Source organism: Coenobita brevimanus, chromosome 6 (assembly GCF_032717465.1).
Source record: "Coenobita brevimanus isolate Jiangsu-jjx chromosome 6, ASM3271746v2, whole genome shotgun sequence".
Lineage (NCBI taxonomy): Eukaryota > Metazoa > Arthropoda > Malacostraca > Decapoda > Coenobitidae > Coenobita > Coenobita brevimanus.
The window spans coordinates 48,065,862-48,087,156 of record NC_136959.1 but is presented as its reverse complement, the minus strand read 5'-3'; positions in this window follow the sequence as shown (position 1 = coordinate 48,087,156).

Sequence of the window (21,295 nt, the reverse complement as noted above, 5' to 3'; positions counted from 1 at the left end):
CCACAACACACCATCACTACCATAACACACCATCACCACCATAACACACCATCACCACCATAACACACCATCACCACTACAACACCACCATAACACACCATCACTACTACAACATCACCATAACACACCAGCACCACTACACCACCACCATAACACACCAGCACCACTACACCACCACCATAACACACCATCACCACTACAATACCACCATAACACACCATCACCACTACAACATCACCATAACACACCATCACCACTACAACACCACCATAACACACCATCACTACTACAACACCACCATAACACACCATCACCACTACAGCACCACCATAACACATCATCACTACAACCATAACACACCATCACCACTACAACATCACCATAACACACCATCATCACAACACCACCATAACACACCATCACCACTACAACACCACCATAACACACCATCACCACTACAACCATAACACACCATCAAAACACCACTACCATAACACACCATCACCACCACAACACCACCATAACACCAGATTCTTACTACCACAACACAGCATCACCATCATAGCATCACTAGCACAACGCCACATCCTTACTACCACAACACCACATTCTCTCACTATCTCTACCACACAACCACACCCTCACTGCCACACCAGCATCATCACACCACCAAACCAGCCCAGCACACCATCATGCCAGCAGCTCTCCTTGCACAATGCGTCAGGTGCTGCATTAGATCAGTGAGGTTGGTTGGTTGATTAAGCTGAATTCTGTTTCGGCCAGGCTTTATTACCGAACATATGGCTTGGATATTATTATTATTATTATTATTATTATTATTATTATTATTATTATTATAAAGTAAAGGATATGAAAACAGGGAAAGCTGCAGGTATGGATGGGTGTGCTGTGGAATGCCTGAAGGGTGGTGGAGTGACTATTGTTGACTGGTTATTAAGATTGTTGAATGTGTGCTTTGAGAAAGGTATGGTGCCAATTGACTGGGCAAGTGCTTGTGTGGTCCCGTTGTATAAAGGCAAGGGTGATAAGTATGAATGTACTAGCTTTAGGGGTATAAGTCTATTGAGTGTTGTAGGTAAAGTGTATGGTAGAGTGTTAATTATGAGAGTTAGAGAGGGTACAGAGGGAGTAATTAGTGATGAGCAGTGTGGCTTTAGGAGAGGGAGGGGATGCGTTGATCAGGTGTTTGCTGTGAGACAAGTGTGTGAAAAGTATTTAGCGAAAGGCAAGGATGTGTTCTGGGCATTTATGGATTTAGAGAAAGCGTATGATAGAATTGATAGGGAGGCTTTGTGGACTGTTTTAAGATTGTATGGACTTGATGGTAGGTTACTAAAAGGGGTGAAAAGTTTTTATATAAATAGTAGAGCGTGTGTAAGAGTGGGAAATGCTGTGAGTGATTGGTTTCCCGTGAGAGTGGGGCTGCGACAGGGATGTGTGATGTCGCCTTGGTTGTTTAATATTTACATGGATGGTGTTGTAAGGGAGGTGAATGCAAGAGTTTTAGGTGGTCTGAGTCTGGTAAATGTTGATGGAGGAGAGTGGAATCTGAAGCAGCTGCTGTTTGCAGATGATACTGCACTGGTGACTGATTCAGAGGAGAGATTGAGACAGTTGGTAGAGGAGTTTGGAAGGGTGTGTGAAAGGAGGAAATTGAAAGTAAATGAGAATAAGAGTAAAGTGATGAAGTGTACAAGGTTGATAGATGGTAGGGGGATGAATATAGTTTTGAATGGTGAGTTGCTTGAGGAGGTAGATTGTTTTAAATATCTAGGGTCACATGTTGCTGTGGATGGAAGAATAGATGCAGAAGTGAAGTTTAGAATAAATGAAGTAGGAAAGGTGCTGGGAGGAATGAAAAAAGTGTTTAAATGTCGTTCGCTTAGAATGGATGTAAAGAGAAGGCTGTATGAGGGTGTTGTGGTACCGACTGCATTATATGGGGCTGAAACATGGAATGTGGGTGTAGCAGAGAGGAAAAGTTTGAATGTAATGGAGATGAGATGTCTGAGAAGTATGTGTGGAGTGACGCGTATGGATCGAGTGCGAAATGATGAAGTGCGAAGGAGAACTGGAGTTGTTCGGGAGATGGCTGGTAGAGTTGAGCAGAGGGTGTTGCAATGGTTTGGGCATATGGAGAGAATGGATAATGAACGATTGGTGAAAAAAGATAACTAGATCTGATGTGAGAGGTGTAAGGCTGAGAGGGAGACCACGAATAGGATGGATGGACAGTGTGAAGAGAGCGCTGGATGCGAGAGGGATGTCTGTTGAGCAAGGAAGAGTGGCTGTGCGTGACAGAAATAAATGGAGAGAAATTGTGAATGAATAAGTGATGACGCAGCCCTGAGGGGCTATTCTCCCGCATTTGGTCTGATCAGCTAGTCAGGTCAGGTGCGGGTAAGGGGATGGGTCTGTTATGATGTGGCTGGGGTAAACCAGTTCTGCTGTCGGGCCCTGCTGCGGATGTCACTGATTGCACTGCGCAGTTGACCCTTGTGCGGTGTGGTGCGGTGAGGATCTGTCCGTTCTCCCCTTTGGGGCTAAGATGCGAATGAATGTGTTTGAATGGATGAGTAAATGGAGAGTGAGTCGTCCTGTCTCGGCTACCTCCCTTTCCTTGGGGGAAGCAGCCTAGGTATATAGATAGATAGATAATCATCATCCCTATTATCGTCATCATCATTAGTTTTATTATTATTATTATTATTATTATGTCGTTCGCGTAGAATGGATGTAAAGAGAAAGCTGTATGAGGGTGTTGTGGTACCGACTGCGTTATATGGGGCTGAAACATGGAATATGGGTGTAGCAGAGAGGAAAAGTTTGAATGTAATGGAGATGAGGTGTCTGAGGAGTATGCGTGGAGTGACGCGTATGGATCGAGCGCGAAATAATGAAGTGCGAAGGAGAACAGGGCCCAGATTCTACAAACCGTCATAGCTAAGTCCGTCGTACATATCTAAACAAAATGGCGCATTTTAGACATAACTCCGTCAGAAACTCGTATGGTCGACCATAAACTCCTATGGACGACCATAATAAGACGCGCGATGGTATGTTCGGGTTCACCCTGTCTTAACGCCGCCTATGACCGTCAGAAGTGTGTCAACATGGCCGCACCACAGCAAGCAGATCCCCAGCCGAGGAATATTTTCCGAAGAAGGGACGTGCTTAACGAGCTCAGTGATGCTGAGCTTATCAAGAGATACCGGCTAGACAGGGACGGTATTTTGTATGTCACCAATCTTGTGAGAGACGCCTTATCGAATGACACCAAGAGGAGAAACCCACTCACCCCGGAGCTTAAGGTCATCATAACACTACGTTATTTTGCTACCGGAAAAATGCAAATGTGCAGAGTTTGGGCTTTACAGTAATTGTAGGGCTAGCCCCAGCAGGTTAGGTTAATTATGGACGTCTAAAAAATATTAAATAATAAGTAATTAAATATAATAAAATAATAATAATGGGATAGGTAAAGTTTAGACTGGTCGAAAAAATAATACTTTAGGTTAAGGTTAGTGTAAAAAAATATGAAAATATTAAATAAACAAGAAACAAATTATAGAAATATATAACTCAACCTAACCCAGATGAACTGGTTATTGTCCCATTGCTGTCCATAGCAATGAACATTTTCTTTAACTTTCTTTGGACTTAAGAAAATATTTGTAATGTAGGTTAAGTATATTATAATAATATATATATATATATATATATATATATATATATATATATATATATATATATATATATATCTATCTATCTATCTATATATATATATATATATATATATATATATAATAAAATTTAACCTAACCAAGTTTAGCCTAGCCAACAAAAAAATACTAATATGAAATTAGATGAAATTAATAAGGTAGGTTCAGACAGTGTTTTTGGTTACACACTTTTCAACGGGAATACGTTTCAGCGCATTTTCTCACAAACGAATTCCTATTTTACTATGTCTAACTTCCCCAAAAGTCGTAATATGAAGTTAAAACAATTTAAATCCAAGAAAATAATGCCAAGAACCTATTTTATTCCATAAATTTAAAGTTGACAAAATGTGAGCGGTGCGTTCTAGCAGCTGACGGTGTTGTTTGATTAGTGAGGTATGGCCGACGACTTCCGACGGCCATAAGACTGACTGTCATAAATTTGCTTAGCTATGACGGTTAGCTAGGGTCGACCATAAGCACTATGCAGAATACAGGCCCTGGAGTTGTTCGGGAGATGGCTGACAGAGTTGAGCAGAGGGTGTTGCGATGGTTTGGGCATATGGAGAGAATGGATAATGAGCGATTGGTGAAAAAGATAACTAGAACTGATGTGAAAGGTGTAAGGCTGAGAGGGATGTGAGAGGGATGTCTGTTGAGCAAGGAAGAGTGGCTGTGCGTGACAGAAATAAATGGAGAGAAATTGTGAATGAATAAGTGATGACGCAGCCCTGAGGGGATATTCTCCTGCATTTGGTCTGATCAGCTAGTCAGATCAGGTGCGGGTAAGGGGATGGGTCTGTTATGATGTGGCTGGGGTAAACCAGCTCTGCTGTCGGGCCCTGCTGCGGATGTCACTGATTGCATTGCGCAGTTGACCCTGGTGCGGTGTGGTGCGGTGAGGATCTGTCCGTTCACCGCTTTGGGGCTAAGATGCGAATGAATGTGTTTGAATGGATGAGTAAATGGGGAGTGTGTCGTCCTGTCTCGGCTACCTCCCTTTCCTTGGGGGAAGCAGCCTAGGTATATAGATAGATAGATTATTATTATTATTATTATTGTTTAGGTGCAAGAGAGTCTAATATTAATGTTAATGATATGTTTAATCTTGATAATACTATGAACCACTACTACTACTACTACTACTACTACTGTCATTATTATATGACTTCGAGTAATTCACTATGGATTATCGAATAATGGATAGCCTATAAGTAAAAAAAGAAATCCTATTCGTTTCCGGAGCAAATTGTCCTAACCTCTCCCCCCCACCTTCTCTCTCTCTCTCTCTCTCTCTCTCTCTCTCTCTCTCTCTCTCTCTATTTTGCCTCTAGTAGATCCCTTTCCCTTTATATGCTTACTCACACGCTTCCCTCGCTACCTTCTCTCTTTTCTCTCACTTGTGGACCAAGATGATGGTGAAGGTATCTGCCACATCTGCATTCAGTTCTGTCCTACTTTTTTCGAAATTCCACTATCTATCTATCTATCTATCTATATACCTAGGCTGCTTCCCCCAGGGAAAGGGAGGTAGCCGAGACAGGACGACTCACTCTCCATTTACTCATCCATTCAAACACATTCATTCGCATCTTAGCCCCAAAGGGGAGAACGGACAGATCCTCACCGCACCACACCGCACAAGGGTCAACTGGGCAATGCAATCAGTGACATCCGCAGCAGGGCCCGACAGCAGAACTGGTTTACCCCTGCCACATCATAACAGACCCATCCCCTTACCCGCACCTGACCTGACTAGCTGATCAGACCAAATGCGGGAGAATATCCCCTCAGGGCTGCGTCATCACTTATTCATTCACAATTTCTCTCCATTTATTTCTGTCACGCACAGCCACTCTTCCTTGCTCAACAGACATCCCTCTCGCATCCAGCGCTCTCTTCACACTGTCCATCCATCCTATTCGTGGTCTTCCTCTCAGCCTTACACCTCTCACATCAGATCTAGTTATCTTTTTCACCAATCGCTCATTATCCATTCTCTCCACATGCCCAAACCATTGCAAATTCCACACACAAATATATTTCAACCCTCTCACGATGGCGTCAATTAACAGTACCGTAATTTTTCTGAGATTATACTAGACGCGTTAATTCGGTTGGAGGTGAGTCAAAGAGGCTGAGATTGTTACTCCCGGTGCCCAAAACCTTCTTATGATTGGGACACATTTATATTCTAATCCAGGTAACGTTAGACTGTTTTATTTAATCACTGCAGCTTTCTAGCACACAACCTTCAGTAAAGGCCGTTTTCACTGTGGCTACATTGTTACACTGCTTTATCAACAACTTTCATTCTTCTGCCTCCGCTTCCACAGTCACCTAAGGCTGTGATGTGGACTAGCGCATGAACCATTACCACAACCATTATTGTATTGGTTGCCATGGAATAATAACTCCATACCTGCCTAAAGAAGCTTATTATGGTGTATAGTCTTTTCTGTGAGATACAAACAAATCAGCTGTGGACGCGACCCTAGGTATATTGGATTACTGGCAGGAAAAATAGCTCATGTTCTCCAGACCCTTCTTGTCTGAGCGTGACCTGCTGATAAAACTTTGTAGAATAGGGCGTGAAATAAAGTTGCAATAGATGCATTTTCTTAATATTTCCAAAATATTTAAAGGAATCTGGGCAAATAGTTATAGCTAATACTGAACGCTGGAACCGCCTCTCTCTGGTCACGCAACTTTCATACCATCTTTTCTGCTTTTCATTCTTTTCTCTTATCCTCCCACCCTCACTTCATTTCTCTCTTTCTCCTATTTTCTCTCGACCTTCTTTACCTTTTTATTGTTCTTTTTCTCCTTTTCTCTTTTCCTTCCTTCTCTTCTGGTTTCCTCCCTTCATGTATCTTCCTCCCATCTCTTTTCTTTCTCCATTTCCTCTTTCTTCCCCTCTTCTTTATTTCCTTTCTCTCTTCCCCTCCTCATTTCTCTCACCCACCCTTCTTTTCCTCTTCCTCTTTCCTTTTTTCTTCCCTTCTTTTCCTTTTTCCTCCCTGCTGTTTTTCTTTTCCTCCATTCTTTTCTCCTCCCATAGTTTTCTCTATCACTTTTTTTTCTTCCTCCTTCATTCACCTTTCCCTTTTTATTTCACTTCCTTCATTTTTTTCCATTCTCCCTGGGTTTTCCTCTCTTTCCTCCACACCTTCCCTGCTTCCAAACATTAACTCTCCCTAAGGAACTGCAGAGAGAGAGAGAGAGAGACAGAGAGAGAGAGAAGTAAGATAGTCGAGGTCGGTAAGGAGGGAGGAAAATATACCAGTGTGGAAGGAAGAGGAGGAGAAGGGAGAAAACATACGAGCATGAAAGAGGAGGTAAGGAGAGAAGAACCAAGTGAAGAGAGGGAAGAAAAGACAAGAGGAGGGAGAAGAGGAATGGAGGGAAGAAGAGAGACCGATACAGGATATGAGATAGAAGGAGGGAAGGAGAAGAGGAAAGAAGAAAACAATGGAGGTGAGGGAATAAGGAAAAAAATATAATGAAGGAGAGAAGAGGGAAATAAAAGAGAGGAGGAAAGGAAGGAAACGGAGGGAAATATGAGAGTAGGGATGAGAGTAGAAAGGAAAAAGAAAAATAAGGGGGGGGGGAAGAAAGGAAGAAGTGATGGTGATGGGATTGTTGAGGGGAGGAAGAAGAATGCGAGCAAGGAAGATGAGAAGAGGTGTGGAAGAACCGAGGATGCGAGAAAGATGAGAGGAGGGGAGGGAGAAAGGAAGGAAGAATAGAAAAGGGAAAGAAAGAAGGGGGTAAGAAAACTAAGAGGGAAAGAAAATGAGAGGAGGGAAGGAAGAAGAGAGGAAGGAAGAAAGAAGGAGGAACTGAAAAGAGGAAGGAGCAAGGGAAGAGAAGGGAAGGAAAATGAAAAAAGAAGGAAGGAGGAAAAGATGAGATGATGTGCGGTGGAAGAAGAGATTATAAAGGGAGGAAGGGAAGAGGAAGAAAAGACAGAGGAAGGGCTAAGACGAGAGATAGGAGAAAGAAGATGGCAGCACAGAAGGTAGGATGAGAGGGAAAGAAGGAGAGTGGAGGATGGACAACAAGCAGGATGCGAAAAAAAAAAAAATCATAATAATAAGTAGGAGGAACTGGATGAGAGAGGAGGGAGAGAAGAGGAGGAGGGAGGTAAGGAAGGAAGAGGGAGAGGGGAGGAAGAGAAAAAAGATGGACCAGGAGGAAAGATAGGAAATGGCGAAGGAAGTAAATGAGGAGAGGAGTTTGAAAGATGAAAGGGAGAAGAGAAGCTAAAGGAGAAACCAGTAAGGAAGGAAGGAAAGAGAAAGAAAGAGGGTTCCTGAAAGAGGATACCGAGTAAGAGGCGAGGAAGGAGCAAAAGAGGAAAGAAACTAGGAGAGAGAGAGAGAGAGAGAGAGAGAGAGAGAGAGAGAGAGATGGGGGGATTAGGGAACAGGAAACAAAGGTCAGGGAAGCAGAAAAGAAGAGAAGGAAGGAAGGAAGGAAGAAAGAGGGAGGGACAGAGGAAGATAGAGGGGAGGGAGAAAGGGGTCATGGAATGGAAGGAATGAGGGAAGGAGAGTGAAAATGGGGGAGAATAAAGGAAGGAAGAGGGACACACAGAGAGATGGAGAGAGGGAGAAGGGGAAGTGGGGGAAGGAAGTGAGGGGAGGGGGAAGGAGGAGAGGGGGTAGTATCGTCAAGGCCAAGGTGACCAGAGGATCTTCACTCCATTGCGTCGCCTCGCTGCCTCCCCTTCTCCTCCACCACCACCACCACTCACACCACTCTGCCACTACCATCACCACTCACACTTCCCTCATCCACGACCACCCCTTACACCACCACTACCAACACCATTCTCACCACTACAGCTACCTTCATACTACTACTTCCACCACCATCACCTCATCTCCCACTGACAATGACGCATCAATCATTACCTACCACCACTGCCTACTGTCTCTCACTGACATTTCCACTACAGCTGTCTGCAAACACCATTTAGCTTACAATGCATCACCATTACCACTATTTCCATACCTACTGTGCAGTACACCAGCATCTTCAACCACCACGTCTCCTGTTAACATTACTATCACAACCACAATAACCATTACCACCAATACTACCATACACAATAACTGCTAACATTTCATCCATGACTACAGCAAGTAGCTGATAATAAATACTGTTTCTGCCATAACCAGACCAACGCCCACACTCACACAACCACCACCACCACCAGCACCACCACCACTACTCCCTTCATTGTTAGCACTACCGCAACCACCATCACTACTATACTAATCCTATTAAAAACGGTTACTACTGACACTATATCCACTGCAGCATAACAAGTAGCCTGTACTAACTGCCACTATTTCTACAACTACCAAACTCATATCAGTACCTCCACTACCTTCCCCCTCCCACTGACACCACCACCACCACCACCACCACCATCACCACCACCACCACCACCACAACCACTGGCCCGAAACCCGCATCAGCACCCAAATTAGACCACACAGACTTCCAGCATTCACAACACGTCACCAGCACCACCCACAACATCACTATTCTATAGCAAGCAGATGGGGAGGGGTTTACATCCAGGGATCTCTCTCTCTCTCTCTCTCTCTCTCTCTCTCTCTCTCTCTCTCTCTCACACATACACACACACACAAACACACCTGAGAGACGTAAACAAAGAGTCGTGATAAATGGAAAAGAATCAGACTGGAAAAAGTTGCCGTACAAGAGGACTGCCCAGAGGACTGCCTCAGGGTTTAGTGTTGGGTTCTAGCTAGTCTGTTTTACTGTATTAATGATACTGACGAAAGCTTGTGTTGTAAGAGACCCAAATTTGCTGCTGATACAAAAATTGGTTACAGAACAGACACACCTTGACGCAAGCAGATGACTCAGAGATCGTGATATGCTCTCTTATTGGACCCACACGTGGCAGCTGAATATCAATAGTGGCAGATGTAGCCTTGAACATTGTCAGTATATGTTAAAAAAAAAAAAAAAAAAAAACTATACTGGTAATAACATTCAGTCTGACATTGAAAAACACTAAAAAGATTTGGGAAATGTGATAAAAAAATATATGAAGAAGCTCGAGTGAGTACAGCGGCTGCCAACAAAAATAATACGGAATAACTAGCTTGAGAAACAAACCATACTATTTTGTTCAGAAATTATTCTTCATCCTTTAACAAAGTACAGATTATGAGGGGACTTGGTCCAAGTATGTAACATTTTCAGAAGATGTGTTAATATGGTAATCGATAAATGTTTCACAGTAAATTGGTCAATTGGTCAATTATATTGGTGACAATGGCCATAGAATTGTTGGCAAACGTTGTCAGTCCCACACTGGAAAAAGAAACTGTCTACTAGTGTGGTAAGCTGTGATACTGTACAATAATTTAAAAATTGCGTGGATAAATATTTGACTTATAATTCCCTACAAAACGTGTGACTTCCATTCATCCTTTCCCATGAAGTTTTCATGACAGCTTCTATGCTGCGTGGTAATACTTCCCACTTTCTGCTGCTGGCTTCAGTTGGCGGGCTTGTGGGTGGGGGAACTTTCCTTCTTTACTGTCTTTGTCTTTGACTAACAGAATTATACCTCAGTTACAATCGATCCTACAACAAACAACCTGGAAAGAACAACAGGACTGATGCTGCTTGCTTTCGTTTTTTTCTGTTGTACCTCACACATGACCTATCCCCCCCACACACACCGCTGTACTCATTTCGGTCACCCTTCCCCCACACATCGTCCCACACCATACCACAGCCCTCCACACAAACACACCCACCGCCCTACACATCTCAACCCTCCCCCTTACACACCTCCCCACACCACATCTAAACCCCCCAAGCAAATTCACACACCTTACGTGACATTTCAACCACACAGCAACTGGAGTGTCTTTGTCCTCCTTAATACCACCTTAATTAGCCACACAATAGAGGCCATAATGGAAGCTCTTTTTATTTACGCCACTATACAAAACACACACAAGTAAATGTTGAATAAAACGGGCATTGTTATTATTGTTTTGGACAATGCGTTCTGCTTGCCAAGATTTTTTGCGCCACGCTTACTTGTACCGGTTCTTGCTGGACTTTCCCCATACCACCCAGCCACCCGCTACATCCACCCACCACCCAGCCACCCGCCACATCCACCCCTCACCTAGTCTCCCACCAAGCTCACTCCACACCCACCACTTTTTCCAAATCACCTATCCCTCATCCACCTATACCTCAGTCCCATACTCATTAAACTCACCCAGTCACCTGTCTCACACAACACTCACACAGTCACCTTACCCTCATCACCATTCTTCATCCACCAGTACCACCACCCCATACTAAACTCACCCAAACACTGACCCACCAATACCCCGAGCCCACACCCACCAATATCCCAGCCCACACCCATCAAACTCACTCAATCACCCACTCCACACCCACTAATACTCCCAGTCCACATCTACCATTCACCTAATCATCCACTCCTCACCCGCAAACATTCCCAGTCCACACATACCACTCACCCAGTCATCCACTCCTCACTCACCAATACCCCCAGCCCACACCCACCAAACTAACCCAATCACCCACTACTCATTCACCAAAGTCACCCAGTCACCCACTCCTCACCCATTAATACCCCCAGTCCACGCCTACCACTCACCCAATCACCCACTTCTTACTCACTGCCCCTCTCCCTCCCAGTCCAGCCTCAACCCAATCCCTCAGTTACTCCCACAAGCCGCAACGATAAATCACCTGACGTACTGTACACACTCCCCCAATGACACACTTAAGGGGGTGACAGGTGCGGCGGGTAGGGGACGAGGGGAGATGGGGAGAGAGGGGAGGGAAGGGGATGAGCGAGAAAGAGAGGGAGGAGAGGGAAAGGAAAGAAGGAGAGTTAGGGGGAAAAAGATGAAACACGAGGAGGAAGAATGGAGAGCTGAGCGAGAGGAAGCAGTGAATAATGGGAAGCTGAGGAGCAGGGGGAGGTACAGTAAAGGGAAAGGGGAAGGAAGGGGGAGAAGAGAGGAAGGACAAAGTGAAAAGGTGAAGGGCGACGGGAAAGTATGAAGGAGAAGGGCGAAGGGAAAGAAAAGGGGGGGGAGGAAGGGAATGAAATGGAATAGAGAAGGGTGGAGGATTAGCCAAGAAAAGGAGAGGAAGACGGGTAGAGTAGAAGAGACGAAAGAGGAAATATCTGAAGCCTGGGATGTAAAGGCTGAGCTGGGAGGGAGGGTGAGGAATGGGCAGGGAGGAGGGTGTGTGGGTAAAGGTAGAAGAAAAATGCCTGGGAAGATCCGAGACAAGACCTGGAAAAGAAAAAAAAAATCAGCCAAGAGATTACGTGCTGAGAAGAAGGCCAGTATTCCTGAGGTTGGGAAGGTGTCTAGCGCCCTTATCTTAGCGGTTTATCCTGAAGTTTATACATCCTTATTCCTTTTTACTTTATTTGTACCTTATTAATATCGATTCTGATTGCAGAAATAACATACAGGATAGGAAGAATAAAGGAGGGGAAGAAATGAAAGGAGGGGAGGAAGAAGAAATGAGGGGAGGAAGAAGAAAGGTGGAAAGAAGAAGGAGGGTAGGAAGAAAGGAAGGGGAGGAAAAAGTAGGTGGAAAGAAGAAGAAAGGAAAGGAGGAAGAAGAAAGGAGAGGAGAAGGAAGAAAGGAGGGGAGGAGGAAGAAAGGAAGGAAGGAAGGGAGGAGGAAGAAAGGAAGGAAGGAAGGGAGGAGGAAGAAAGAAGGAAATGAAGAACAAAGGAGGGGAGGAAGAAAAAAGACGGAAGGAGGAAAGGAGAGGGTGAAGATGAAAGAAGGGGAGGAGGAAAAAAGGAGATGAGGAGGAAGCAAGGAGGGGAGGAGGAAGAAGAAAGGAGGGGAGAAAGAAGAAAAGAGGGAAGGAAGAAAGGAGGGGAAGAAGAAGAAAGGAGGGGAGGAGGAAGAAAGGAAGGAAAGGAGAAAGGAGGGGAGGAAGAAGAAAAGAGGGAAGGAGGAAAGGAGGGGAGAAAGAAGAATGGAGAGGAAGAAGGAAGGAAAGAAAAGGAGGATGAAGAAACTGAGAAGGAAAGGAGGGGAAGAAGAAGAAAGGAGGGAGGGAAGGAAGACAGGAGGGTAGAAAAGGAAGACAGAAGGGGAGAAAAGGAAGACAGAAGGGGAGAAAAGGAAGAAAGGAGGGGAGGAAGAAGAAAGGAAAAGAGGAAGAAGAGAGAAGAAAGAAGGGAAGGAAGAATGGAAGGAAAAGAAGAAAGGGGGGAGGGGGAAGAAAGGGGGGGAGAAGAAAATAGAGATTCTGTAAATCCTTCTGAGATGACGGAAATACGGATCTAAGGATAGTATATTCCTGGACACATGAGCCTTTCCAGTGCCTCTTACCTTACCTGTGTCTGTATATAGCACGGTAATATTCCCTTGTACTTTATTTATGCAACTACGTCAATACTGGGGCCATTAGTACCCTGTAAAAGAAATAATAACACGTAAAAAGCAAGATAAATCGCTAATACAAAGGTGATGGAAGGCCTCTTAGCTGACGAGAAGTTGGACCTCTATTCTCGTCGGTTAAGGAAGGTCCCTAACACCTCTTCATAAGCGATTTGTTTTGCTTATTACACTTTACTGTTCTATTTTGTGCTATATGAATCCTTTCAATATCGCCAAACTCTGCATAAATACCGTACAAAAGAATGAATCGCTAAGGAAGAGGTATTAGGGAGCCGACGAGAATACGGGTTTGGAGACCTGCTAGCACTTCTTCCTTAACGATTGATTTTGCGTGTTACACCTCAGGATTCTGTACTGTGTTATTTACTTCATACTGAAAAAGAAAGCAAATATCACACATTATTAACACCTCATGTAAACCAAAAGCTGTGAAAAGGACACCAGGGAGCCTCCTAAACCAACGAGGCTCCACACACACACACTGCAGTGGCAAGGCAGCAGTGCGTCCCCATCAATATTGCAGCGGCGCCGAAGCTTCCCACCAGTGTTTGCCAGGAAACTGATGGGCAGCGGTATATTGTCCCACCGTGTAAACGCTCAACGACTTTATTCAGCCTGGATTATGTCTGACTGTTAAGCAGATCCTGGAAAATCGGACTGGCTTAGGGAACTCGACCGGCTTAGAACACCTGACAATAACAAAACACCTGGTTGGCTTGGAACAGCTGAGTGGCTTGGAACACCTAACTGGCCTGGAACACCTGAGTGGCTTGGAAAGTAGCTTGGAACACCTGACTGACTTAGAACACCTGAGTTACTTAGAACACCTGGCTAACTTAGAATACTAAAACAAAGCACCTGACTAAAGCAGAACACCTGGCTGATATAGAACACATGACTAAACTAAATAACCTGAAAAATCTAGAAACCCGACACCCTACAGTGCATAACCCAAACTTGAACACCTGACTAAACAAGAACCAAGAACACCTCACAGAACTATAACATCGGACAACCAGAACACCTGACTACATTAAAACCCTTGATGAGACTGGAACACCTGAGCCAGAGCACGTGACTGGTTTAAGCCGCTTGGAACTGGTGACTGCGGCCCTGACTGGTACTACTGTGGCATCGAGAGCCCGAGAGTGGCAGTGACTGGCAGCTTCCCACCCCACACCACTGCCACTTTCATACCATCATTTCCTGCATCTGCTCTACAGTAATCGCAGCACTGAGAGAGAGAGAGAGAGAGAGAGAGAGAGAGAGAGAGAGAGAGAGAGAGAGAGAGAGAGAGAGAGAGAGAGAGAGAGAATTAATATAACTTCTTACAAACCACGAAAACATGAAAGTAAAGCATAAAACCACAAAAAGTGAACACGGGAGGGTGAACACAGCAACAAGGGAGGTGGGGGTGAGATTGGGGTGAGTGTGGGGGGTGAGAGTGGGGAAGGAGTGGGGTGGGGGTGAACACGGAAAATGGCTCAGGATTAATGTCTTATCAATTGCACAAGGCTCATTAATACAGACAACTACATTTTACCAGGTCACTGTCATCTAAAATACATCACGTAACCATCAAATTTACACACAGGTTCCCAAATGTACTGCTGGATAAAAAGGTGTTGTGAGGAAAGGAATGGGGTCAAGGGGGAAGGGAGAGGATGGACTTCATCAGGAAATACTAGGAATACCGAGTGAGAACATTCCCCTCAGTGACCACTTCGTAACCCACATAATCTGTTACGGGAGGGGGAGGAGGCTCACCACATACCACACCACACTATATCTCATTAAACTCTCACCATCAAACACCTGACGCAAAGTCTACACGTGGTGTCGCTGTGCACTATGCGCGAGGCAGCTGCGGCATCCACCCGGGAATGAAACCGCCTCATATTTCCCTACATCTAGCTGGTCCGACCCTGGTGAGGCGCTGTCTTCCACAAAGGGGCACCTGTTCCCTACACGGTGTACGTAATTCACTATAACTGTATAACGGTCCCAGAGGAGCAGTTGCTTACCTGTGGTCGACAGGTTTGCTCAGCCAGATTAACTGGGGTACAGGAACAACAACAAACAGCCATTGCACACCACAACAGGGCACTCTTATCATCACATCGTCACAATACACCACACACAACATTCCACACCACCACTTTGCATTCTCTCAGTATCACAAACCCCACAACACACAACACACTCGTACATCACTTTTACTTCACCAAACCTCATTTAATTCACTTCCTCACCTCACGCTTACCTCAAGTTTCCTACTGTACCCGACACCTTGCCAAATCGGCGTTCTCCTTCGTGCTCACCTCACAAAACTTTACAAGCTGCATTCACTTAATCCTGCTTCTCTCTCTCTCTCTCTCTCTCTCTCTCTTCCTCTTACCTCTCTCCGTTGTATCAGTTGCTATTAAGAAAATGCTGTACAGATAATGCAGAAAAGAATACCAGGGAGTAATACCGGTATGCAAAATATATCGCTAAGAAGTGCTAGAAACCCGCCTAAGCTGACAAGAATACGGCTCCTCGACATTCATTTTGGTCAGTTGAGAAAGGCTTTAGCACCTTTTTCTTAACATTTCAGCTCTTATATTACATCTCAATAGTATTTTTTGTGTAATTGTTATCCTTTTACTACCAACATAAAGGTAAATGATATACAAGGTAATTTCAACGTGACACATGGAGAAATAGCTGGTAAGGAGGTGGCTCTATAAAGCTTCCAAGTTGATACTGGCCTTGTCTCATACGTAGCCTCTTCTTACCTAACCATAACTCAGACAGCTTAAACCAGCCATACACAATTCTACCACCTCACCTCACCTTACCTAACAACATACTCTATCCCAACCATACAACAGTTTACTTCACCTTATCTCTTTTTTTTCTTTTCTTTTTTAATTATATCTCAAATAGCTTAACCCAGTTGTGTAACATTTCACCACATCGTCCCACCTTTCTTAGCCATATCTCAAATAGCTTTAACCAACCTTATAATAAACCAGTCTTTGATCTTACTTAACCATAATAGTACCTCAAATTGCTTCACCCAAACATACACATACAACATTCTACCACATCATACATAACCCCTCGCACAAATAGCTTCACCCTTTCAGTACGATGGCGCATTATTTATTTCCGCTATTTTCAGACGGTATTATTTATTTTGGGAAGGGGGTCTCGTACTGACAGAGTTAAGGGAGATAGTTTCATTCTCTGAGTGCCGGAGATTCTTGTTAATAGAAAAAATAATCCTGTAGTAGTAAAAGTAAGAGACGTACTGTACAGGCATCGTAATGAGGGAGCTAACAACACCCAAAATATTATCTCATCCAGCCCCAATATCTCACACTTCATCTCACAATACCGCAGTTAAGTCACCCTGCCAACCCTCGCACTTCCTTTAGTCATTTCTTCAATTTCACCAGGCTACCATCAGGCGATTGTATTCAACTTAAAAAGGACCTCCAGTTGTGTACAGGTTAATTAAATATATCTAACCCCTGCCGTTCAAAAATTCTCTCCCCCGTTTAGCTGAAAATAATCGTCTGGATGCAGCAAGAGTATAAAGGACGTCCTGGGGTTGAAGTGGTAAAACAAGCCATACCTCACACTTCTTCATCCCTAATCTAAAAATATCTCAACCTCACCTCCACTTCGTTCAAGACATTTTGCTATATAATGTAATATTTTTTGATAGCTACGTACTTACATCACACGACACCTCTCATCTCTCCGCTTATACACTTTAGTGTACACACACACACACACACACACACACACACACACACACACACACACACACACACACACACGCACGCACGCACACACCCCAGTGATCCACAAACCTCACACTGTAGGCCTTATGCAGAGAGATCCATCCCTCAATTTCCTCATTATCTCACGTTCGTCACGGTTCTTAGGCATCTGGTTCCACAACAAAGCTTGTAAAAACACACCACGCCATTCATCCCATCCCATTCACACCACTACATTGTTCAATCATCACATGCTATACATAAATATCTCCATCTGACCCTTCATAAAACACATACTTCATTCACTATCATCACAATTTACATCCGCTCTCCATCATCTATCTCATCACAGCACTCATCACATATCGTTTACACCAGTCTCTCACCACACACATCACACGCCTCCTTCACATCTCATCTCCCTCACCCCTCACTGTACCACACACCTTACACCACACCAAACCTAACTACTCACTCATCACACCACACCATACTCTTCAAGAACGTTCCACACGAACATCACCACACTTCCCTCACTACACACCTCACCATACCCACACCTTACCATCATCATACACCACATTTCACTTTAAAAAAACTTCATTATACACACCACACTTATACTCACTACATCTCCTTCACCACACGTTTTTTATCATTCACACCACATCATACAACACCCTCCTCACCACAAACACACACCACACCTTGCTACACACCACACCTCATTCACCACACACATCTCACTCACCACAACTTCCTCACTACAAAACACACCTTACCCACAACTCACCACATCTATCTCACCACACACTACACAGTCACCGTAGACACATCTCACCATACCCACACCACACCACACCTTCCTCACCACACTCCACACCACACCTTCCTCACCACACACCACATCAAAACCCTCCCTTAACGACCCACACTGGCGCACATCCCACATTCACGTTATCCCCCTCGTCGCCTCAACACACGCCAACCACACACCACCGCAAACTGCCATACACCACAAACCATTTAGTTTCCCCAGCTCTAGTTTCACCATTACCGCTCTCATAAGTAACAGGCAGGACTGTGTGTGTGTGTGTGTGTGTGTGTGTGTGTGTGTGTGTGTGTGTGTGTGTGTGTAATTCACCGGGTAATTCACCGGGTCGGTCATGATCACTTGATGGTCGTGATCGTCAGCTTTTTACCCTCCCGGAAGGGAGCTGAGAGCTCATATAGTCCGATCTAAGGGCAAGGCTGTGACCTTCACACACACACACACCCGTCCCCTTGCTCAAGGGGGACAGTAACCACCCACTTCGTCAGTGAAACTTTTCGCAACCTGAGCGAGGCGCAAACTCCCGTCCACCAGTTGGCAAGCGAGAACGTTACCACTGCACCAGCGAGCTGTGTGTGTGTGTGTGTGTGTGTGTGTGTGTGTGTGTGTGAGAGAGAGAGAGAGAGAGAGAGAGAGAGAGAGAGAGAATCAGAATCAGAATTTCATTTCCAGTATTACAATGGTTATTCATTACATAAAGGGCATATAATAACTTAAAATCTAAATATACATATATAAATATACTGTACATACTGTAAATACCCATATATATATATATATATATATATATATATATATATATATATATATATATATATATATATATATATATATATAAACATACATAAATATGCATACTGTAAATACCCGTATATATAAATACACACACCTACACGTGCACTCATATACATACATCTACATACACGTATCCATACACATATGTACAGCTCCGTTCAGAAATTCGTACTACACCCAATGTGGAAGGCGCTAGTCTCGGCCCCTCCTTCCCAGACGACAGGTTACAGTTTCGAACCTCCCACGAGCAACCAGAATTTAGCTAGTATCAAAGCAGTGTCATTCACTCACCGACTATTAAATGAAATGAGAATTTTATTTTCATACTCGTAGGTATCAGTCAGTCTTACTGCTGATTAAATGATGAAATTATGTTTATATTCGCGTGCCTTAAAAAATATAATACAGTACTAATAGCAGAAATGCACATAACAGAATATAAGAAGTTCGGCTATGAATCAGTGTGATTAGGCGAGCTAGTGAGTCATCACATGTCTTAATCCCTAGACACGGGCATTATTTCAGCTAACCATCTTAGCTCAGTATCTATGACCTGTTCTACCGCTTCAAGGAAAATCCAAGCAGCTAAAAATAATTTGTATGCAGTCAAGATATTCAAACATTTAAGAAATATCAGAACAGTTAAAACTCATATTCATACTCAAAACCAGATGAAGACGATTGGTGGAGTCTAAGGAATAATGAAAATCATATGTTTTATGATGAAATAGCCTACATGATGTTTCCCCTACATAACTACATAACCGTCGGTCTCTCTCTCTCTCTCTCTCTCTCTCTCTCTCTCTCCACACACACACACCACTGTTCATCTGAATTCTCTGCTTGCATCTCTCCCCCATTATGACTGAAACGAGGCACAAGCCTTGCCCCATCCTCCCACCCACTCTGCAGTGCAACTGTTAACTAGTAACCTGTCTTTCTTGTATACGACTTTATTTATTGGAATGTCTCAGCATGTCTTCTTCCAATGCACAGTGCCCCATTATTTCAAACACAGTGTGTTCAGGCATCTCAGTGGAATGGATATTTGTGTGTTTACGTTTCTTTGGAAGGAACTGACAGAGTTTTGATTTATGGCGGTCACATACAAATCAGTCCTAGTCATTCTAAGAACGAGACTTCAATTCCCATCTCTTGATGTATAGCTGTTGTTGCTGTTGTATATCCCTGGTCTGTCTGGCCATGCAGAGCCATGAACCACTGTCAAGCAATCGCCTCTGCAGGGCTGTCCCGTGCAGTGATGGGGTGAAACTAGGATATCTGGCCTTGAGGTGCATTTAGTTTCGCTAAGCCACTAGCTTTATAGGCAGCAGTTTGTTTAGTACAAGAGTTGCCTTTGTAACAATATTTTCATATAAAATTTATTTAAACACAAGTATGCATACTCGTAATGTTATTCCAAACTAGATTTTCGGCACCGATTTTTATTAGCGCCATATATATTAATAGCGAATACTTTCATACACTGAGGTGATTTGTCCATGTGGAGAGGATGGAGGGTGAAAAACTGACGAAGAGAGTGTATGTGAGTGAGGTGGAAGGGGGGAGAGGGAGGGGGAGGCCAAAGATGAGATGAGGGGATGGGGTGGAGAGGTATATGAGAGAGGGGTGTGTGAGTTGGGAGCAGGGCAGTGAAATGGCGAGGGACAGGGTGACGTGGAGGCGCTTTGTTTGTGGCCACCCCGAAATGGATTGAGGCGTCTGGCAATAGATAGATAGAATAGAATACGTGCATGTTAGAAAGGACGGGAGCCCCTCGAAGAACCACCTAGGCTGAAGATTCTGTTATTCTCGCGGCAGCAGAGCCAACTCCCCTTACGAACGCGGTGCCCATAAGGGACAGTCTTTAGTCAGATGTGTCTGCGCTGACTGTCAGGCGAAGGCTGCATGACGCTGGTATACACCATAGAATTCCAGCAATGAAGAAACGCCTGACACAATAACACAGAGAGGGGAGGTTAGCCTTTGTTCAACGCTACTTCCAGGAGAACCTAGACTTTTGGTCGCGAGTCATGTCCACAGATGAGAAGCGTTGCTCCTCCACCTCGCGTGGTAGGGTTCACTGCTGGAGGAGAAACAACACCAGGTATATGATATTGCCATTTTTATTACTGATAAAATTCCGTACTCTTATTGCCCCCCTCCAGGCTCTGTCTTCGTTGCAGTCATCTTTTTCTATCACTCTGTTACAGTGATTAACCGATATTCAGACTTTTACGTATGGAATAGGTCAATACTGAAGCTGTCTTCCGCAGTCTACATACCCCTCCATCCTTGATTTCCAGTCTTTTAAAGGGAATATGACCAGGTATCTAAAATAATCAGGATCCCTTATTTTTGGATTTATTCTGTTCATATTGTCCTGCAAAAAGATATGATTCCTTCTACTCTTTGCCTCTGTTTTCTTTGTATAAAGACAGTGCCAAGAAAAAAATGTGATCAGTACTAAATAATATAAGGTTAGGGGGACATGTCATCACCTAGTTTTGTCTCATGGCTGCAGTAAAAAAAAAAAAAGTAAATATATATTTAACATGCAGATACGAGAGGGTCAACATTTGTGATGAGGCACGATCGGGTCACGTTACCTGTAACATCTGGGGATATCTGATCCTACATGGCCTGGGTGACTTGTCCAGCAACGAGGG